Genomic DNA, 18,945 nt, shown 5'->3' with positions numbered 1-18,945 from the left:
TAAGAATCATAATCAGTCCTTCGATCACTCTGTACATTTGTTGACATATGCTTATTCTTCTAATGGACTTCTGAAATTTTAATCATTAATTATAAAAAAAATACTTAGTATATCCAAAAATGTTTTAAAATATTCTGTTAATAATTCTTACCAAGATGAGGAAACATTGCTGAATATGTAAATAACCACCAAGAAAGATGGCAGGTCTGCGCTTCTGGAAGGTCAGTCTTTGGGGGATGTTAATGGGCTATGGATTCTGGTCAACTCGTGTTTGGCCAGGCTACAATGGTGTAGTAGAAACTGCCTGAGGAGAAAATGAAGCAGCATCTATTTCAGATGATTAGATTTCTGCCTTAAATATACTCCAGAAGACCACGAGACGGCTGACGTGCTGCCGGAGGCAGAGATGACACACACTGAGGAATGCATCCAGACGAACGCAATGTCTGAAGTCAAAGGATGCCTGCTCCATGCCACACAGTGCATCTGACACAGCCACGAGGTAGGAAAGACATGCCAAGACCTTTCCGGGACACACACCTCAGCGGAAAGCAATGCAATTTTGTATGAAGACCCAGGAAAGACAGGCTTGATTGCGGTTAGTGTGGTGGAGCGCTGATGTGGGAATATTTTTATTGTTGCTGCAGATTCACAAACGCATTTATTGTTTATGCTGCATCCTGTGTGTTCATTTTAGAGTGCTACTGGGTCCTGAGACATTAATAGAGGGCTTCGATTGTGGGAAGGAGTCTTTTCAAGATGGCAGACAAACTGGCAACTTAAAAAGTCACCAAACTCAAGTCATCTTAAAGCATAAGAGGCTTGTTTTCCGGGAATTCAGAGGTGAGGCTCTGAGTCCATTCATCACCAAACTCAAGTCATCTTAAAGCATAAGAGGCTTGTTTCCCGGGAATTCAGAGCTGAGGCTCTGAGTCCATTCTTGGAGCTTTGTCTTCCTGATGCGCATGGAGTTCTGTTTTCTCTGCATGGTGTTTCACGCTGGCATTGAGGGGCTGCCCAAGAATTAAAACTCTTAAGTATTAATAAGATGGCATTATTCAGGTATTTCTCCCCCACACACACTCAGGGTCCTTATTTTGACAGAAGCTGTCTGTACATCCAGCTCCACAGGCAAGCAATGAGTATGGGTAAGGATTCACTTTTTCAAAAGTCATGGGAAAATGTTTTCTTGTGTCCGTTGACATCTGTGGCCAACATGGATTGTTCAAACATGGGAGATGGAGTGTACCTTCAAACAAAGCAAGCCTGCCTGTGGGGCTGGGTGTGCAGGAAGCTTCTGTCGAAATAAGAACTATGTGTATGGAGGGGGGTACCTGAAGACATTTAAACTCTCCTGGATGGACCAGAAAGCAGAATGTCTGTCTCTCACACATCTGGGATCTATCCTCATCGGATGCATGAGGACGCTCACTTTAATTTCCTTATAAAACAGGGGTAAGGGGTAGAAAGGTGAAGTGAATTCTTTTCTTTTTCAAATTTATTTCCTACTGTGGATCTAAATATACTCATTGGCATTGTAAGCCATTTTAGAGGGGATGCTCCCAAGAATGGAGGCTTTGTGCCCTTGTGGCTAGACCAGAAAGACAGGGAACCCGTGTTCTTTATGACTGAGAGATTGTCAGACCAGCCCTATATTGAAGCCTTGTTTTAAGTTTGACTCTTATTTTGGACAGATTTTCCTAACAGCAGGACTCACCTCTAGTCATCTGCATGTGATAATTATAACATTGGCATCTCCATAGCACGTCACGGCCACTCAATGCAAGGACCCAGAAAGCTTCCATCTGCAGAGGCAACAAGTTATTTTCTTCCGGTGGAGAATTTTAATGAAATTAGATTTGTCATCCAACAAAGTGTCATGATTTTTGTTCACAGATGAACACTTGAAAATTCAGAGCATGCAGGACAGATTCGGAGTTGACGAAGAGAGAAAGAAAGCGGAATAGCCTCTTCACATTGCTTCACTCTGCCACAGTGTGCTCCAAACCATTTCACAGTTCAGCACAAAAGCTGCAAGGAAAAGTGTGTCATCACGGAATGGAGCACGGCGGTGCGATTGTCAAAGTGAGCAGTTCTTTTAATACATTCTAACATTAAACTGTGTGTGTGTGTTTGCACGCACGCGCGTGCGTGTGTGAATGTTTTTATTTCACAATCTGACCTGGAAATATCTCAGGAGTTGGACAATTAGGCAGAAATAATGAAGCAATATTAAAAATGATCCATAGGATTCCCTTGCATGCTCTTTACATGGGGTCCATTTTTTAGAACACTAGTCCATCTACACATACATAACAGGGTCTCTGTTCTTGATGCTGAAAGATGTCTGATGGAGGGGGCTGCATGTAGCTCTTGTAGTCAGTACTAACACTGCATGGGGGATGAGGACACTCATCTAGAGGGCGGACTGGACAGGGGTGGGAAGCCCGTATTTGACTAATAGCTATTGAAGTGGCGGTGATCAGTCAGCACAAAGAGACTGACTCCGGTCCTTCACGGCCACTCCCCTTTTGATTGACAGGCTCCAGAAAAAGGCTCAGCACATTGGTGTGGGAGCAGCAACAGGGATGCAGGTGTGTGCCCCTGCGTCCTGATGGAGCAAACACCATGGATACGCGTAGGCACTGGGGGTGGGAGTCTGGCAACCCGTGGTACAGCAGCTGTTCCTGGTCCCACTTTCCCAGCAGCTACTGTCAGAGTCATGGCCAAGATCATCTCCAAAAACACAGCAATGCTGGGACACACTTTAAAAATAATGTTTAAGCCTCGGCTCCTTTCCATTTCCTAGCTGTACGATGTCAAGACTCTTCTCTCCTGCATGGCTTTTACCTGTTCTGTTTCTCCTAAGACAACACGATAGTGACACAGGGTAGTGAAAATTAAACAAATTTGGAAATTTGGAACTCAGTTCCAGAGTCTGAAAAGCTCAGCTCTCTCTCTCTCTCTCTCTCTCTCTCTCTCTCTCTCTCTCTCTCTCTCTCTCTTTCTGTCTCTCTTGACTTTGGGGAAGTCAGAACATTGTCTCTGCACCAATTTGCTGTCCTGTGAAGTGGAATAAGAAGGTCCCCTGGAGACCCATGGTAAACAAACATTGTGATGAACAGCAGGCACCTCACCAATGGTAGTTTTTAAAACATTTTTTAAATTGTTTTAAATTAGGTTAGTACATAAAGTAATGGTTTCATCACAGTATCTTCAAATGTGTATCTTTATACTTCATTCTTCCTATTTTTAGGGGCAGGGCAGTACTGGGGGATCCAACCCAGTGGGTGGTGAATGAAAACCAGGCGCTCAACTACTGAGCTACAGCCTCAGCCCTATCCTTTTCCTCCCTCCCCCACATCCACTGTGCTCTACTCCCTTCTGGCCAGTTCCCTCCCACCAGGTAGCAATTCTCCTTCTGTTTTCCTGCCATATGTGTTCCATTACCCTCTCCCCTTATCAATAACAGCTTAAATATCGCCACTTCCGGAAGGTTTTCCTGTTAGGAGTGAGAGTATGGATGTAGGAACAGAACCACAACCCTTGTAGCAGTCAGAGTTTGTTTTTCTTTTATTCTTGCAGGGAACTAAAATGGCGGCCTTGTGTGTGGTGTCCAGAACAGTCAGTCTTTCAGGGCTTTGAACTTGCTCCTGATCTGCACTCTGAGGTCGAGGTGCACACCCGGACTGTCACGCTTACTCCTCCCTCAAGCCTTGTCATCATATAGGACGATTTCCCTCTTCTTCCTCTGGGGAGACTGATTCTCCTTCACTCAGAGATGCTCCCATTTCTCTCTTTATGTCCACGCACTGTATATGTTGATAGTCCTGATTGTCTTGTTAGAATCTCCATGGAAACACATCCCTTGGTGTGTTTCTGAGGATGTTTTTAAAGTAAGTTTTACCTTAGCCAGGAAGACACGCCCTAAATGAAAGTGGGCGGTGCTATCCCACAGGCATATGAGAATATGTGATATTAATGAGTGTGTGTTTTATCAGGACAGAAATTTCACTGTTTCTTATTTGGAAGCTCAGAATTACTTGAGCTTAATTTTCACCATAGCATGCTGCTATATATGTATGTATGTAGGCTGAGACTGCTCGTTTGTTTCCTGACTGCCCAGACCTGAAATAATCACACAGAAACTATATTAATTGCAACACGGCTTGGCCTATTAGCTCAGCCTTCTTATTAGCTAACTCTTTCATCTTGAGTTAACTCATTTCTATTTATGTATCACCACGAGGCTCGTGGTTTACTGGTAAGGTTCTCCAGCGTCTGTCTCCTTCAGCAGCTACATGGTGTCTCTCTGACTCCACTTTCTTTTTTCCAGCATTCAGTTTAGTTTTCCTGCCTAGCTCTATTCTGCCCTGCCACAGGCCAAAACAGCTTCTTTATTTTATTAACCAACGGTAATAAACCATGTGCACAGCATACAGAGGGGAATGTCACATCATATGTACTCTTCTTTGGGTGTGTTCTTGATTTTGGTGAATTCTTCAGAGTTTAGAGGCACACTCTATTGCTGGTCATTTACATGTTTCGTTATGCACTTCTGTGAGGGTTACTTTGCATTTATATCCAGAGTGAATCCAGAGTCCCTGGGAATAAGTGTACCGTGGGGCACTCAGTGCTTATCCACAGCCGCTATGGCTTTCATTTCCACCAGCAGTACGAGAGAGTTTCTGTTTCTACACATCTTCTTCCGATGCTTACTCTAGCTACTTTCCTATTTTTTGCCAAGTGGATATGGGTAAAGTGATGTCTTTTTTTAATCAGGTTTTAGAACTATATAATTTTTATTCTTTGAAAATTATACATATATACAGTGAAACATGATCCTGTCTACCCGCATTTCCCTCTCCAACTCCCCTTATTTCCTCTCCCCAACAAGTTCCCTCTCAGCTTCAAGTCTTGTTTTCTCCTCTCTTGCTTGATAACCAAGAAGTCCAGCTGACGCTGCCCATATGTGCATGGGTGTGGGGCCACCCACTGGAGTGTGGGAAGCCTATTAGTGTCACAATTTCAAAGAAAAACAATTTTTTTTGTCCCTCTGCTGCTACCAGCTGCCAGTAACTTCTCAGTACAGATAGCACCTGGTGAGTGTCTCCCCCTTCTTTCTGGGGAGTAAGCATGGCTGTTGTGGAGGTCATAGCTCCATCAAGTCCAGAGAGGACATTCACACTCCTCCCCATCCTCCGGTCCTCACACTCTTTCTGCCTTTCCCCTGTTCTCGCGCTTTGGCTGGGGAAGGGAGGGAGTTGATAAAGATGTCCTGTTAGGGCAGGATGCTTGGACTCTTAGTCCCAGCACGTTGACCAGTTACGAGTCAGTGTTGCCTCTTGAGTTTTTATTGTTCACTTGAATTTCTTTCACTATTACTGAGGTTGGAATTTTCTTATGTGATTATTAACTGCTTGCATGTCCTTCATGGTGCTTTGGTATTATTACCTAGCCATTCTCCCATTTTTCTGCTGACATTTCTCTGTATTGTGAGGTTCTTTGTAATTCTAGATATTAATCTATTATCAGTCATGGATATAAACATCTTCTTTCACACATTTGCCAGGCTGTTTTGTCTTTGGTATCTTAATAATGAAAAAATATCTTTTGTGTAACACAGTTGAATTTAGCAAAATTATCAAGTTGGGGTTTTGTTAAGTATTACACAGATATAAAAAATTTCACAAGTTGCTAGTTTATGGTCTGATTTATCAGAAAAGAAATGAGCAATGATGTTCATCTCCGGTGTGGGAAAAAGCACCAAGGGTACATTTCTTTCTGGGGCTCACTTTTCTGTTTGTTAAAGAAGTGTTTTACTACAGTTCTATTTATTTTCTGTGAGGGGGGATATGTGTGCCATGACACATGTGTGGAGGTCAGAGAAAACTTTTGGGGATTAGTTCTTTCCTTCTGGTGCGGGTTTGCTGGAGCTGAACTCAGGTCATTGGCATGGCAACAGGCTGGGCCGCATCACCAGCCCCCCTTGTCTACACTTCATTTCTGCCTTTAATACAATCAAACTTTATGTGTTTCTGCATAACAAATAACCTCAGACTTCGAGGTTTAAAAGCAACACTTATTATCTGGCAGCTTCAAGTGGAAACAGTTCAGGAACAAGTTAGCCAGAGTGGCCTGGGTTCGAGGCCTCTCGTGAGATTGAAGTCAAGGTGTTAGCCAGGTCTATGGTAATCTGTCTCTACCCCCAGGAAGGCTGACTCATAGGACTGGTGGCCAGAATTTGCAGGACATCAATGGTGGCTGAGGAGACCTGAGTCTTGCAACAATATGAGTATCTCAGGTTGCAAGAGAGTTGCAAACTTCATAGGGCAAGGGGACAAAGCAACGGACAGGTGGCTGAGTGCTGTATTACCTTTCTACGACCTAGGCTTCATTGTCTCTTTCTTTTTCTCTTACCCTCCCTCCATCACGATCTCCCTCTGTCCCCTTCCTTTGTATCTCTAAGTCAATAAGAAGAAAACACCAGTGTCAAAAAGCCTGTTAGTACGCTTCTTAAACTATCGCTACGACTGTATTTACTTTGCTCATCTTTGAGTTTGGCTTTGTAAACTTTATATAAATAGAATTGTGCATTTTACTCTTTTGGTTTTAAAAATATATTTTGTGCTGGGCCTGGTTGCTCATGCCTTTAATACCAGCACTTGGGAGGCAGAAGCAAGCAGATCTCTGTAAGTTCAAGGCCAGTCTGGTTTACATAGTGAATTCCAGGCTGGCTAGGACAGCATAATGAGATATAGACACTATATATGTATATGATTTCCTTATATTGATATATTCCCATGTAATTTTTTAATAATACATTCCTATACTACTCTTTGCCTAATCACTTTGAATAGATGCCAGGTAAAAGACAGTGTTCACCCAGGCACGTGGGAGAAATGTCCAGTTTCTGGACGTTTTCTGAGAGGCTGTGCTCTAATTTAGTTACCAAACTTATAAAGTGGGTGAAGAATAGCATGGACATTGTATGAGAGTGATAACGGTCTCTAACTGCATGCTTGTGTGTGCATGTATGTGTCTGTGTTCACACACGAGTGTGTAAGAGTACATTACTCTAATTTTTAATGTTCACTTATTACTTAACTTATTCTATATTCATTTACTCATTTTGTGTCTATGGCAGAGGAGGGGTACGTGGGGAAGTTAGAGGATAATTTAGAAGTTGGGGCTCTCCTTCTGCTGGTGTGGGTTCTGGGGAACAATCTCAGGTGTTCCTCTTGCTGGTTGGAGTACATAATTCTTGTCACAGGCTGTCTCAATAAGGAAAGGTTCATGGTAAGTTTTCTTGATAGAAAGACCAAAACAATAATGAGTGACCCCTGGACACTGTCTATCAAACCTGTCATGTGATATCTGACCTGATGGAAAAGGAGAGAAGAGACAAGCATCTGTGCCTTCAGGCTGCTCTAAAAGGAAGTGAAGGTCTCTTCCTTTCCCTAAAGCTCATAAAAAATATCCACAACAGGCAAAACACTCACACATATAAAACAAACTACATTTGAAATCAGAAATCATTAGACTTAATTGAACACACTGTTCCGCATCAACTGAGTTAGATGTGTGGATTTCCATCTATAGAGACAGGATGTGATGTATAATTTTTAGCATTTTTAATGTTCATTGTAGCTCTGGGATAAACCCTACTTATATATGATGCTATTAGACACAACATGCTACTACTAAAGCCGCGTGTGCTGCTCACATATGTGGACTTGGTGTGGGCATTTAGGTGCTTTGCAAGCTAACTGCAAGTGTCCATGGGTATTGCCTTCAGAATTCTTTCTGATCCCCGGAGCCTCCCATGTCTATGCACACATCAAACTGCAAGTTCCAGAGACTCAGCCCCATTCTTTCCCAGGATCAGCTCCCCCCACCCCCCAGTGCTGATACAACTGAGCAGATAAATAAGGTAATTTCACGTGTCTCAGGAGACAGAGCACCAGGCACGGGCTGCGTGGGGGCCTCTGGCCTAGGCCAGTAGATCAGATCACACTTTCGGCATTTGTTTGCAAATGCACTGTTTGCCTGACTTTGTTTCTTCGCTTCTCTGCTCGCTGCCTTTTCCTCTTAAGTCAATCACCACCCGTGAGCTCCGAAAGTCTCTCTCCCAAATGCTGAGCTTGCAAATCAGCTGCCCACCTCTGTCTGCTGGCTCGGATCCGTCTACACCACTCTTTTCCCCACTTCTCTCTGACTTTCCCATCTTCGCTGATGGCCGCTTCATTTTCCAGTTGCGTGGGCTAAAAATCTTGCAGTTTCTTATGATTTTTGTCTCTCAGTCTCCTAGAACGCCATGGTGGCTCTACATTCAAAGATTTGCAGCTAGTGGTCTGTGAAGTTGGTCCAGTTGGTGAAGTACTTCTTGCGTAAGTGTGGGGACCTGAATTCCATGCCTGACACCCTCATTTAAAAAAAAATCACCAACCCAAATGGTCACCTATCGCAGCGCAGTCTCTAAGTCCAGAGCTGGAGGAGCAGATTCCAGCGACACCTCTGGTTTGCGGATGACCAGTCTAAGCAAAGACGTGGGCTCCTAGCTCTGTGCAGACACTGTCTAAAAAATAAAATGGTGAATGACTGAGAAAGACACTTAGCTTTGTTATCTAGTATGCACACACAAGTATACACACTTGCACGCACCCTCTTAACATGTGCAGACACATAGACACACCACACACACACATGCACACGCACACACCAATGCAGATCTGATGGACACAGTGGAGCCTCCCTGTAGTCCCAGTTTCCGAGAGGCTGCGCTAGGAGGATTGCTTCAGTACAGGAGTTCAAGATTACTGTAGACAATATAATGAGAATAATCATTGATTTTTAAAAATATTCGAGGTTAAAAAACTCTGATGAGCTCTCATTACTTCCACCCGGGTCACCATTAGGCACTTAGCAGAATTATTGCTGTATATGCTAGTGAATTTCTCACAGCTACTGCTGCCTAAATCCAATCCTGTCTTCAAGCCCTCTAAGTGATCCGAAATGAAACTCAGATCGCCTACTTCTTTGCTCAAAGAAGAGCATGGCTCTCAGCTTTCTTCAGAATCCACATCAGAGTCCTTAAGATGACCCCTCCTGGCCTCTCTGACGCCATCTCCTGTGGAATGTTCCTCCACAAATCTATGCCACTGTGCCTCAGAAGACAGACAAGCCGATGGGTTTTCCCTCAGAGCCTCTGCCCTGAATTGTCTTCCTCGAGAAACCGCACGGGTTGCTTACTCACTTACTTAACACAGATTTCATTTTCATTGTTTATTGTCTCTTTCTACTACAGTGCAAGCTGACACATTTTCCGTATGTTCACCAGTGTGTCCTAACCGTGAAGCAGGATGCTTGGCGCACTGCAGGGACAGGTTCTGTGGGGTGTGTAGAGTAGTTAGGGAAGAAGTGGCCTTGCTCCTCTTGCTGAGACTCCCCACATCAGCTTATGGGTGTGTCATGCCAGACCCCTCCTGTGCTGCCCTCTGAAGGGGGACATGGCAGCTACATTAGGGAATCAGAGCCAGTTGAAACCACTGGGCATCCCTTCTGCCATCTGTGAATGTGAAAGCCTGCTCAGAGACCTACCTCCTTGTAGGACTTTCTCAGCACAAGGGACATGGCATCGCAGAATTAAAGGTTGGTTAGATTTTACCTCTGCTCAGCAGCCTGATATTTAAAGGTAAAAAGAGTCTGCTTATAGCTCCACCCCTGAAATTAGGAAGTTAGCCTCAATCAGGCAAATAGCAAAAGGTAATGATTCAGAAATAGGTTGAGCATTGTCTGGGGGAGATTCAAGTCAGTGGAGTACAACCATCTTATTCTTTCCAATTACTGATCTGAGCTATGCTCTGATAACTTCCCCATTTCCTGTCTCCTAACAACGTATTCAACTGGTTCTATAACTTTCATGTCACTTCTGCTAATTAAGGCTGCATTTAATTTCAAAGGCTGTTAAAAGCTCATCTTCTTGCCTCCCTGCAGCACAGGTCAGAGCTGTAGTCCTGGATGCTGGAACAGAGGAAGGGGATGCACATTCCTTTGTAATGGAGGAAGGGGTGCAAACTCCTTTAGAAAGGAGGAAGGGGTGCAGACTCCTTTGTAATGGAGGAAGGGGTGCAAACTCCTTTAGAAAGGAGGAAGGGGTGCACACACCTTTGTAATGGAGGAAGGGGTGCAAACTCCTTTAGAAAGGAGGAAGGGGATGCACATTCCTTTGTAATGGAGGAAGGGGTGCAAACTCCTTTAGAAAGGAGGAAGGGGTGCACACACCTTTGTAATGGAGGAAGGGGTGCAAACTCCTTTAGAAAGGAGGAAGGGGTGTAGACTCCTTTGGAATGGAGGAAGGGGTGCAAACTCCTTTAGAAAGGAGGAAGGGGTGTAGACTCCTTTGGAATGGAGGAAGGGGGTGCACACACCTTTGTAATGGAGGAAGGGGTGCAAACTCCTTTAGAAAGGAGGAAGGGGATGCACATTCCTTTGTAATGGAGGAAGGGGTGCAAACTCCTTTAGAAAGGAGGAAGGGGTGCACACACCTTTGTAATGGAGGAAGGGGTGCAAACTCCTTTAGAAAGGAGGAAGGGGTGCACACACCTTTGTAATGGAGGAAGGGGTGCAAACTCCTTTAGAAAGGAGGAAGGGGTGTAGACTCCTTTGGAATGGAGGAAGGGGGTGCACACACCTTTGTAATGGAGGAAGGGGTGCAAACTCCTTTAGAAAGGAGGAAGGGGATGCACATTCCTTTGTAATGGAGGAAGGGGTGCAAACTCCTTTAGAAAGGAGGAAGGGGTGCACACACCTTTGTAATGGAGGAAGGGGTGCAAACTCCTTTAGAAAGGAGGAAGGGGTGCACACACCTTTGTAATGGAGGAAGGGGTGCAAACTCCTTTAGAAAGGAGGAAGGGGTGTAGACTCCTTTGGAATGGAGGAAGGGGGTGCACACACCTTTGTAATGGAGGAAGGGGTGCAAACTCCTTTAGAAAGGAGGAAGGGGATGCACATTCCTTTGTAATGGAGGAAGGGGTGCAAACTCCTTTAGAAAGGAGGAAGGGGTGCACACACCTTTGTAATGGAGGAAGGGGTGCAAACTCCTTTAGAAAGGAGGAAGGGGTGCACACACCTTTGTAATGGAGGAAGGGGTGCAAACTCCTTTAGAAAGGAGGAAGGGGTGTAGACTCCTTTGGAATGGAGGAAGGGGGTGCACACACCTTTGTAATGGAGGAAGGGGTGCAAACTCCTTTAGAAAGGAGGAAGGGGTGCAGACTCCTTTGGAATGGAGGAAGGGGTGCAAACTCCTTTAGAAAGGAGGAAGGGGTGCACACACCTTTGTAATGGAGGAAGGGGTGCAAACTCCTTTAGAAAGGAGGAAGGGGTGCAGACTCCTTTGGAATGGAGGAAGGGGTGCAAACTCCTTTAGAAAGGAGGAAGGGGTGCAGACTCCTTTGGAATGGAGGAAGGGGGTGCACACACCTTTGTAATGGAGGAAGGGGTGCAAACTCCTTTAGAAAGGAGGAAGGGGTGCAGATTCCTTTGTAATGGAGGAAGGGGGTGTACACACCTTTGTAATGGAGGAAGGGGTGCAGGTTCCTTTGTAATGGAGGAAGGGGGTGTACACACCTTTGTAATGGAGGAAGGGGTGCAAACTCCTTTAGAAAGGAGGAAGGGGTGCAGACTCCTTTTGGAATGGAGGAAGGGGTGCAAACTCCTTTAGAAAGGAGGAAGGGGTGCAGACTCCTTTGTAATGGAGGAAGGGGGTGCAAACTCCTTTAGAAAGGAGGAAGGGGTGCACACACCTTTGTAATGGAGGAAGGGGTGCAAACTCCTTTAGAAAGGAGGAAGGGGTGCAGATTCCTTTGTAATGGAGGAAGGGGGTGTACACACCTTTGTAATGGAGGAAGGGGTGCAGGTTCCTTTGTAATGGAGGAAGGGGGTGTACACACCTTTGTAATGGAGGAAGGGGTGCAAACTCCTTTAGAAAGGAGGAAGGGGTGCAGACTCCTTTTGGAATGGAGGAAGGGGTGCAAACTCCTTTAGAAAGGAGGAAGGGGTGCAGACTCCTTTGTAATGGAGGAAGGGGTGCAAACTCCTTTAGAAAGGAGGAAGGGGTGCAGACTCCTTTGTAATGGAGGAAGGGGTGCAAACTCCTTTAGAAAGGAGGAAGGGGTGCAGACTCCTTTGTAATGGAGGAAGGGGTGCAAACTCCTTTAGAAAGGAGGAAGGGGTGCAGACTCCTTTGGAATGGAGGAAGGGGTGCAAACTCCTTTAGAAAGGAGGAAGGGGTGCACACACCTTTGTAATGGAGGAAGGGGTGCAAACTCCTTTAGAAAGGAGGAAGGGGTGCACACACCTTTGTAATGGAGGAAGGGGTGCAAACTCCTTTAGAAAGGAGGAAGGGGTGTAGACTCCTTTGGAATGGAGGAAGGGGGTGCACACACCTTTGTAATGGAGGAAGGGGTGCAAACTCCTTTAGAAAGGAGGAAGGGGTGCAGACTCCTTTGAAATGGAGGAAGGGGTGCAAACTCCTTTAGAAAGGAGGAAGGGGTGCAGACTCCTTTGGAATGGAGGAAGGGGTGCAAACTCCTTTAGAAAGGAGGAAGGGGTGCAGACTCCTTTGGAATGGAGGAAGGGGTGCAAACTCCTTTAGAAAGGAGGAAGGGGTGCAGACTCCTTTGGAATGGAGGAAGGGGGTGCAAACTCCTTTAGAAAGGAGGAAGGGGTGCACACACCTTTGTAATGGAGGAAGGGGTGCAAACTCCTTTAGAAAGGAGGAAGGGGTGCAGATTCCTTTGTAATGGAGGAAGGGGGTGTACACACCTTTGTAATGGAGGAAGGGGTGCAGATTCCTTTGTAATGGAGGAAGGGGGTGTACACACCTTTGTAATGGAGGAAGGGGTGCAAACTCCTTTAGAAAGGAGGAAGGGGTGCAGACTCCTTTTGGAATGGAGGAAGGGGTGCAAACTCCTTTAGAAAGGAGGAAGGGGTGCAGACTCCTTTGTAATGGAGGAAGGGGTGCAAACTCCTTTAGAAAGGAGGAAGGGGTGCAGACTCCTTTGTAATGGAGGAAGGGGTGCAAACTCCTTTAGAAAGGAGGAAGGGGTGCAGACTCCTTTGTAATGGAGGAAGGGGTGCAAACTCCTTTAGAAAGGAGGAAGGGGTGCAGACTCCTTTGGAATGGAGGAAGGGGTGCAAACTCCTTTAGAAAGGAGGAAGGGGTGCAGACTCCTTTGGAATGGAGGAAGGGGGTGCAAATTCCTTTGTAATGGAGGAAGGGGTGCAAACTCCTTTAGAAAGGAGGAAGGGGGTGCAAACTCCTTTGGAATAAAGGAAGGAGGTGCACATACCTTTGTAATGGAGGAAGGGGTGCAAACTCCTTTAGAAAAGAGGAAGAGGTGCACACTCCTTTGGAATAAAGGAAGGGGGTGCACATACCTTTGTAATGGAGGAAGGGGTGCAGACTCCTTTAGAAAGGAGGAAGGGGTGCACACTCTTTTGGAATGGTGGAAGGGGGTGCAAACTCCTTTAGAAAGGAGAAAGGGGGTGCACACTCCTTTGGAATGGAGGAAGGGGTGCACACACCTTTGTAATGGAGGAAGGGGTGCAGACTCCTTTAGAAAGGAGGAAGGGGGTGCACACTCCTTTGGAATGGAGGAAGGGGGTGCACACTCCTTTGGAATGGAGGAAGGGGGTGCACATACCTTTGGAATGGAGGAAGGGGGTGCAAACACATTTGGAATGTAGGAAGGGGTGCTCACACCTCTTGGAAATGTCCCTCTTCTCCATGGTTTCCACTCTGTGGGTTGGCGAGGGCCCAGATGGAAAGATGCAGGCAGATGTTGTCTTACAGAACTGGCTATAACATACAAACCAAGCCCTATGTGATGGGAGATGTCATTGGCCACACTCTTTTAAGCTGGCCTTAGTTGATATTAATGGCTTTGATTGAGTAAATTTCTACATATAACATTCATCTTGTTTCTAATTCCCATCCCTACTTGAGTACTGAGAACCTCTCAGAAAGACATAACTGGGTTTCTATTTCAGCCCGGCTGGTGGGCCCACACCTCACCCTCATCTCTCCTCGCCTGGCTCATTGCTCCTCTAGAACCTTACAAAGGAGCTTCCATGCTCTTTGAGGCCATTGGGACCGCTGAGGTGTGGTCCACACACTCCGAGAGTCAGAAGCTGAGGCTGTCCCATCCACCATGTTCTACCAAAGCATATCGTGTTTTAGTCTCCCCTTCCTCTGTCAGCTCTTCTTTAGGAGCATCCAGACCAGGAGCACATGTCGGTGTGAAAGATCCAGAATATCTTTCTACCCCACCCAGGGACCTATGTTAATTTCACCTGTGGATATTGTTCCTCTGTGGAAGGCACTACTAAAGCAAGGCAGATAGGATAGTGTCATTCAGTAGGGGAGCACTCATGGGTCAGTGACTGCCTACTTCTTGTGAGCACTTTTATCTCTGTAAGCAACTCCCTTAGAGCCTTCGCCCTATCTCTTGGCACTAAGTGACATACCAACTTCAGGTGGACACTGAGTAACAACCCTGCCCTTTTGTGTGAGAACCAGCCTTGAGATGTGCTGAGACTACAGAAAGTCAGGCAGACAGATCCAGGAGGGCACAGAATGCCATTTGCTGGAGGACTCACTGACAGCATTGTAACTCTGGGTAGCAGAGAGACTAAGTGGATCCTGGCAATGTGTGTCTGAAGGAGGGACATAAATATTGGCTTAGACGAAAGTGATTTCATCCAAGTTTTAATGTGCCTGGTTTACTTTAGGCTGATATCAGAGTTCGGCTCTCCACTCTAACGGGCTAGCCTATTCATAGTTTTCCAGGAAACTGAGCAGGAAAACTTGATTAGGGTTCCTCTGGGGCAGTTGTAGAGGTTACGACTCAGGATGGCTGAGTCCATAGAGTCAATAGTGTCTAAACTTGTGTCCCCACCCCCATTCACAAAGAGAGAAACCTCTGGGTAGGCACTTCCCAGCCAAGGACTGTGACTCTTACCCCCTTTGTCTAGGCTACAGTCGATTGCGAGCAGAAGTGACCTGGGACACTTGAAGGTCAAAACACTTCCGTAGCCTCTGTGTCACATGCCAACACGTCTTCCTACCCTAGGACTTGGGTGTAGATGGTGAAGGTCGGGGAAATGATGGTGAGAGCACGGGATGGAGAATACAGTGAGATGGAACTAAACAGAGAACACAGGATCCCCAGCACTTGGAGGGGAAGCTCTGGCTGAACAAAGGGCTTCGAACCACAAGCTTTGGAGTTCCTTGGTCGCAGAGGCTGTGCTACAGGGAATGTTCTCGGCACGTGAAAACATGCACTTATTCTCTCTTGTGGTGAAGTAGCGCCTCTTAAGGAGAGCTCCGCTGCCTACATAGGACACCAGGCCCTCCATTCCAATCTTTCATTTCTTAGGGAATTTAAAAATTAATCGATTTCTCTCTTTCCCTGCCCCCCATCTTTGTCTCACCTTGTACCTTGTTAAGTCAGACTCCCTTGTTTTCCTGTGTAGCCTATACTAGCTGGCCCTGCAACTTTAATTCTCCTGTCTCTATATCCACCCATGTCTGACTTTTTATGTGGGTTCCAAGGATTGAGCTCAGGTTGCCAGGCTCACATGGCAAGCTATTTACCCGGCGAGCCATCTCTCTGGCCCTCAACTTCTAGCTTTATGTGAACTAGACACAGAACCTGGATGTAGGCTGGGGGTGGTAAGGGATGGTTTTTTGGCTCCTATGTTGTTCTGGGGTTAATGTGTGGCCCAGCTGTAGGTGTAACAGAAAATAAAGTTATGAAGTTATCAGTTTCAGGGCAATGGAAATATTCACTTGGCATTTTCTGATAGAAATGTTTGCAGCTATGTACACAGGGTCCTCATTATTATCACCAGGGCCTTGATTGGTAACCATAGTCCTGGACACTCCGTCCCTGTTTATTGTCACCTCTGTTTCCTGTCACCATCAAGAGAATATTAAGACTTGCTGAGAGCATCTCTGGTAACCTTGCTGACTGAAGACAGTGTCTTATGGCTGAAAGACTAGAAGAAGTAGTCATATCTTGCAAGCCAGATCTGGCTTTGGCTTCTGTGACAAATCTACTAAGTGCCTTCTCCTCCTCTGATTGCTTCTGATCTGGAGTGAGATGGATGCCTGGGCCATTGGAAGTTGGTGGATTTGGGCCATGACATCATTGGGGTCAAAAGTGCAATTAGTTGACCCTGATGATCCAGCCTGGTGGACCAGGACTATTAGACTGGTCCTGCGGGAGGCAAAAGGTGAATTTCTAGACATCAGGGGAGCTCTGGCCTTGTTTAATTATATTAACGACTGAGCATAGATCATAGTCCTGGAGAGGCAGGGAGATTCTGGTTTCTGGAAGGCAGAAACAAAACCAGCTTTAGAAATCAAACATGCTGGCTGACAACCAAGGCAGATTACCGGTAACACAGGATAAGGTCACACTGTTCTCAGAGTGTGTTGGTCCTGAGTTGCAAAGCATCTGTTCTTGGCCCATGAGTCCTCTCCAGGGAGGGAGAGCCTCACTCAGGGCTGGAGTCACAGGTAAAGGTTACAAACTCCAAACCAGAGCTTCAAGGGACGTCTGTGCCAGCAGGCAAGTGGTCATATAATCGACATTCTCTGACAGATGAAAGTCCCACTGTTAGAATTAAAACTTTTGGTTAAAGCAACGTGTAAGGGCATTATCAAAATACGAGCATTTCCCAAGAGATGTGATTAATGTCTACATCTGCATACTGGAGTATCAGAATACTTTCCTCTAAAGGGTGAAGATATCTGTGACTGATAAGTCTAGCCTACAAAGTGTGGGAGAAAATGGACCTTTTCTTTATTTAGCTTTACTAAAAAAAAAAAATCTCAATTTTTAATCCATATTTTATTTAATTAATCTATTGTCACCTCCAAGTCTACAGCACAATCTCTATAATAATTTGCTGAAGGACACAGAGTAAGGAAGCAACTGTGAAAAGTTGTCCCTTCTTGGGTGCATTAAATAAATATCCCTGCCCTGTCCGTGTCAGGTCTGGTCACGTGACTCTAACGATCAGGGCTGTGGATCACAGTCCTCTCAGCATGACAACCGTTGCCAGCAGTATCACGGCAGCTGTGACTCTCTCAAGAGACCCTCAAGATCAGATGTATTGGCGTTCCCCCATAAACTCCCAGAAGCTCTGTGTGAGCCTGCCTCAGCCGCACACGGTGCTGTGTAAGATCAGCTGAAGGGAGGCCTCCACCTGTGCACTGTGGGAAGTTGTCCACACTGGAGGGAGACTTTCTTGGGATGTTTTGCTTCCAGGTTGTATGTTCCTTCCACTATGCTAGACTCTGGGATAATTCTTATTTCAGTCTGTCTTTGGTGCCCCGGCTGCAGTCAGTCGACATTTGTTCATATTTTTCAAGGGAAAGTTCTATAAAATGTGAACGCAATGCTGTGAATGGAACCTTTAAAGGCCGGCACGTCATCCCATGCCCCTTTCCCCTCTTCACAAGATCAGTTGCTCAGACAGGTTCAGCATGGGTTTTGAGATGGAGGCCACATGAAACAGAACTCCCACAGGCTTGGGTTGACATGCAGCCTGAGTGAGGAACACCTTGCTGTTACAAGCCACTGAGGTTTGGGGTCCTTTATTACTGTAGCATACATAGCCTAGGCTGATTAACACAGCACAGAGACACGATTCTTTCTAATCCTGAAGTCACACCTCCCCCCAACACTACCACAGAAAGAAAGCATGAGAAAGTTCCCGGAGATCTTGCCTAGCCTGAAGAGCCCTGCCCAGTTTGAGGAGCCCCGCCCAGCCCGGAGAGCCCCACCCCCTCAGTCCCGGGAGCCAGGCTACCCACCCAGTGATGTATCTGCCGGAAGCTGCAGAGCAGAGTTGACTTCCCTGGGCAGTGCTGAGTCAGGAAAAAAAGCAAGAGATGACAGAGACAAGTCTCCACACTCGCAGATGTTCTCTCTGGCTTGGTTTAGCCGCAGCCAGTGCGATCAGGACTCAACTGGACTGTCCTCGAGCCAGCCTGGCTTTTCAGCATCCTACATACCACGAAGTAACTGGAAAGCGCTTCCCTTTGTGAGGGGAACGTACTAGATTGTTTTATTAAGACACAGACAACACCAACAAAACCGGTGTTTTGATGAAAATGAGGCCAGACCTTCAGGTCAAACATAACTTTGTTCTTTAGGTTGATCAGTTAGGGTAGAAAAACAAGCCAGTTAGCATACAAGCCGGAAGAACAATTCTGACTGTTTCACAAGATCAGCAACCTCTCTTTGTGTGGGTTTACCCCAGGATTCCGTGCCACACTGGAACACCCAGCTTGGGCCAATGGCCTAGAGAAATTGTCCCTGAAGGGTCTCAGCTGGCTTCTTTTCTGAAGTTGGGTCACCCAGGTAGCAGCTGAGGTGGGCAGTGCATTCTGCTGGGGTAGCTAGCAGCAGGGACTGTAGCTTCCATATTCAGGGCAGTGACACAGTGTGGGACGTGCAGACAGCCAAGTTCATCATCCATTCGCTTTGAAGCACCATGCGCTGCTGTTTCCTCTGGCCCACAGAACGGATCACTGGAGACACCTGATTGATTGACACTTGAGTTGCTGCCTCTCTTTTTTACATTCTTGCAATTCAAAGTACCCTCTTGTTCTATTTTACAGTTTATCCTTTCTTGAAAAACTTACAAAATGGACACTGCCCAAGAAGAAAGCCAAGGGTTGACAGAAATAACAGTTCACATATGAGAAACAAATGGTTGTTGTGATTCCCTTCCGTCCATGGAGCTTGCTTTAACTCCTGAAATGTTCTGCTGATCTCCCATGTGCCAGCGGTTTCCCACTATTATTTGAGGGAACAAAAGCATTTTCTGCATTCTAGCAGGGTAGCTGATGATGGGGGTAGTTTTGGT

The 18,945-nt window shown here is 46.0% G+C and overlaps 1 long non-coding RNA gene across 1 annotated transcript in view; it reads left to right on the top strand.

Moving 5' to 3' along the window:
* The first annotated feature begins 374 nt into the window (after positions 1–374).
* The window catches only part of LOC146890035 (uncharacterized), a 31,373-nt gene continuing 12,802 nt past the window's right edge, over positions 375–18,945 (top strand). The window contains exons 1-3 of the long non-coding RNA XR_014999241.2: positions 375–598; positions 698–843; positions 1,897–2,085. This is a non-coding gene — a long non-coding RNA (uncharacterized LOC146890035). The remainder of the gene's footprint in view (positions 599–697; positions 844–1,896; positions 2,086–18,945) is intronic.

This window comes from Myodes glareolus, chromosome 20, assembly GCF_982192425.1.
Source record: "Myodes glareolus chromosome 20, mMyoGla1.1, whole genome shotgun sequence".
Classification (NCBI taxonomy): domain Eukaryota; kingdom Metazoa; phylum Chordata; class Mammalia; order Rodentia; family Cricetidae; genus Myodes; species Myodes glareolus.
The sequence above is the reverse complement of the archived record's forward strand: the minus strand, read 5'-3'. Positions and strand labels throughout refer to the sequence as shown.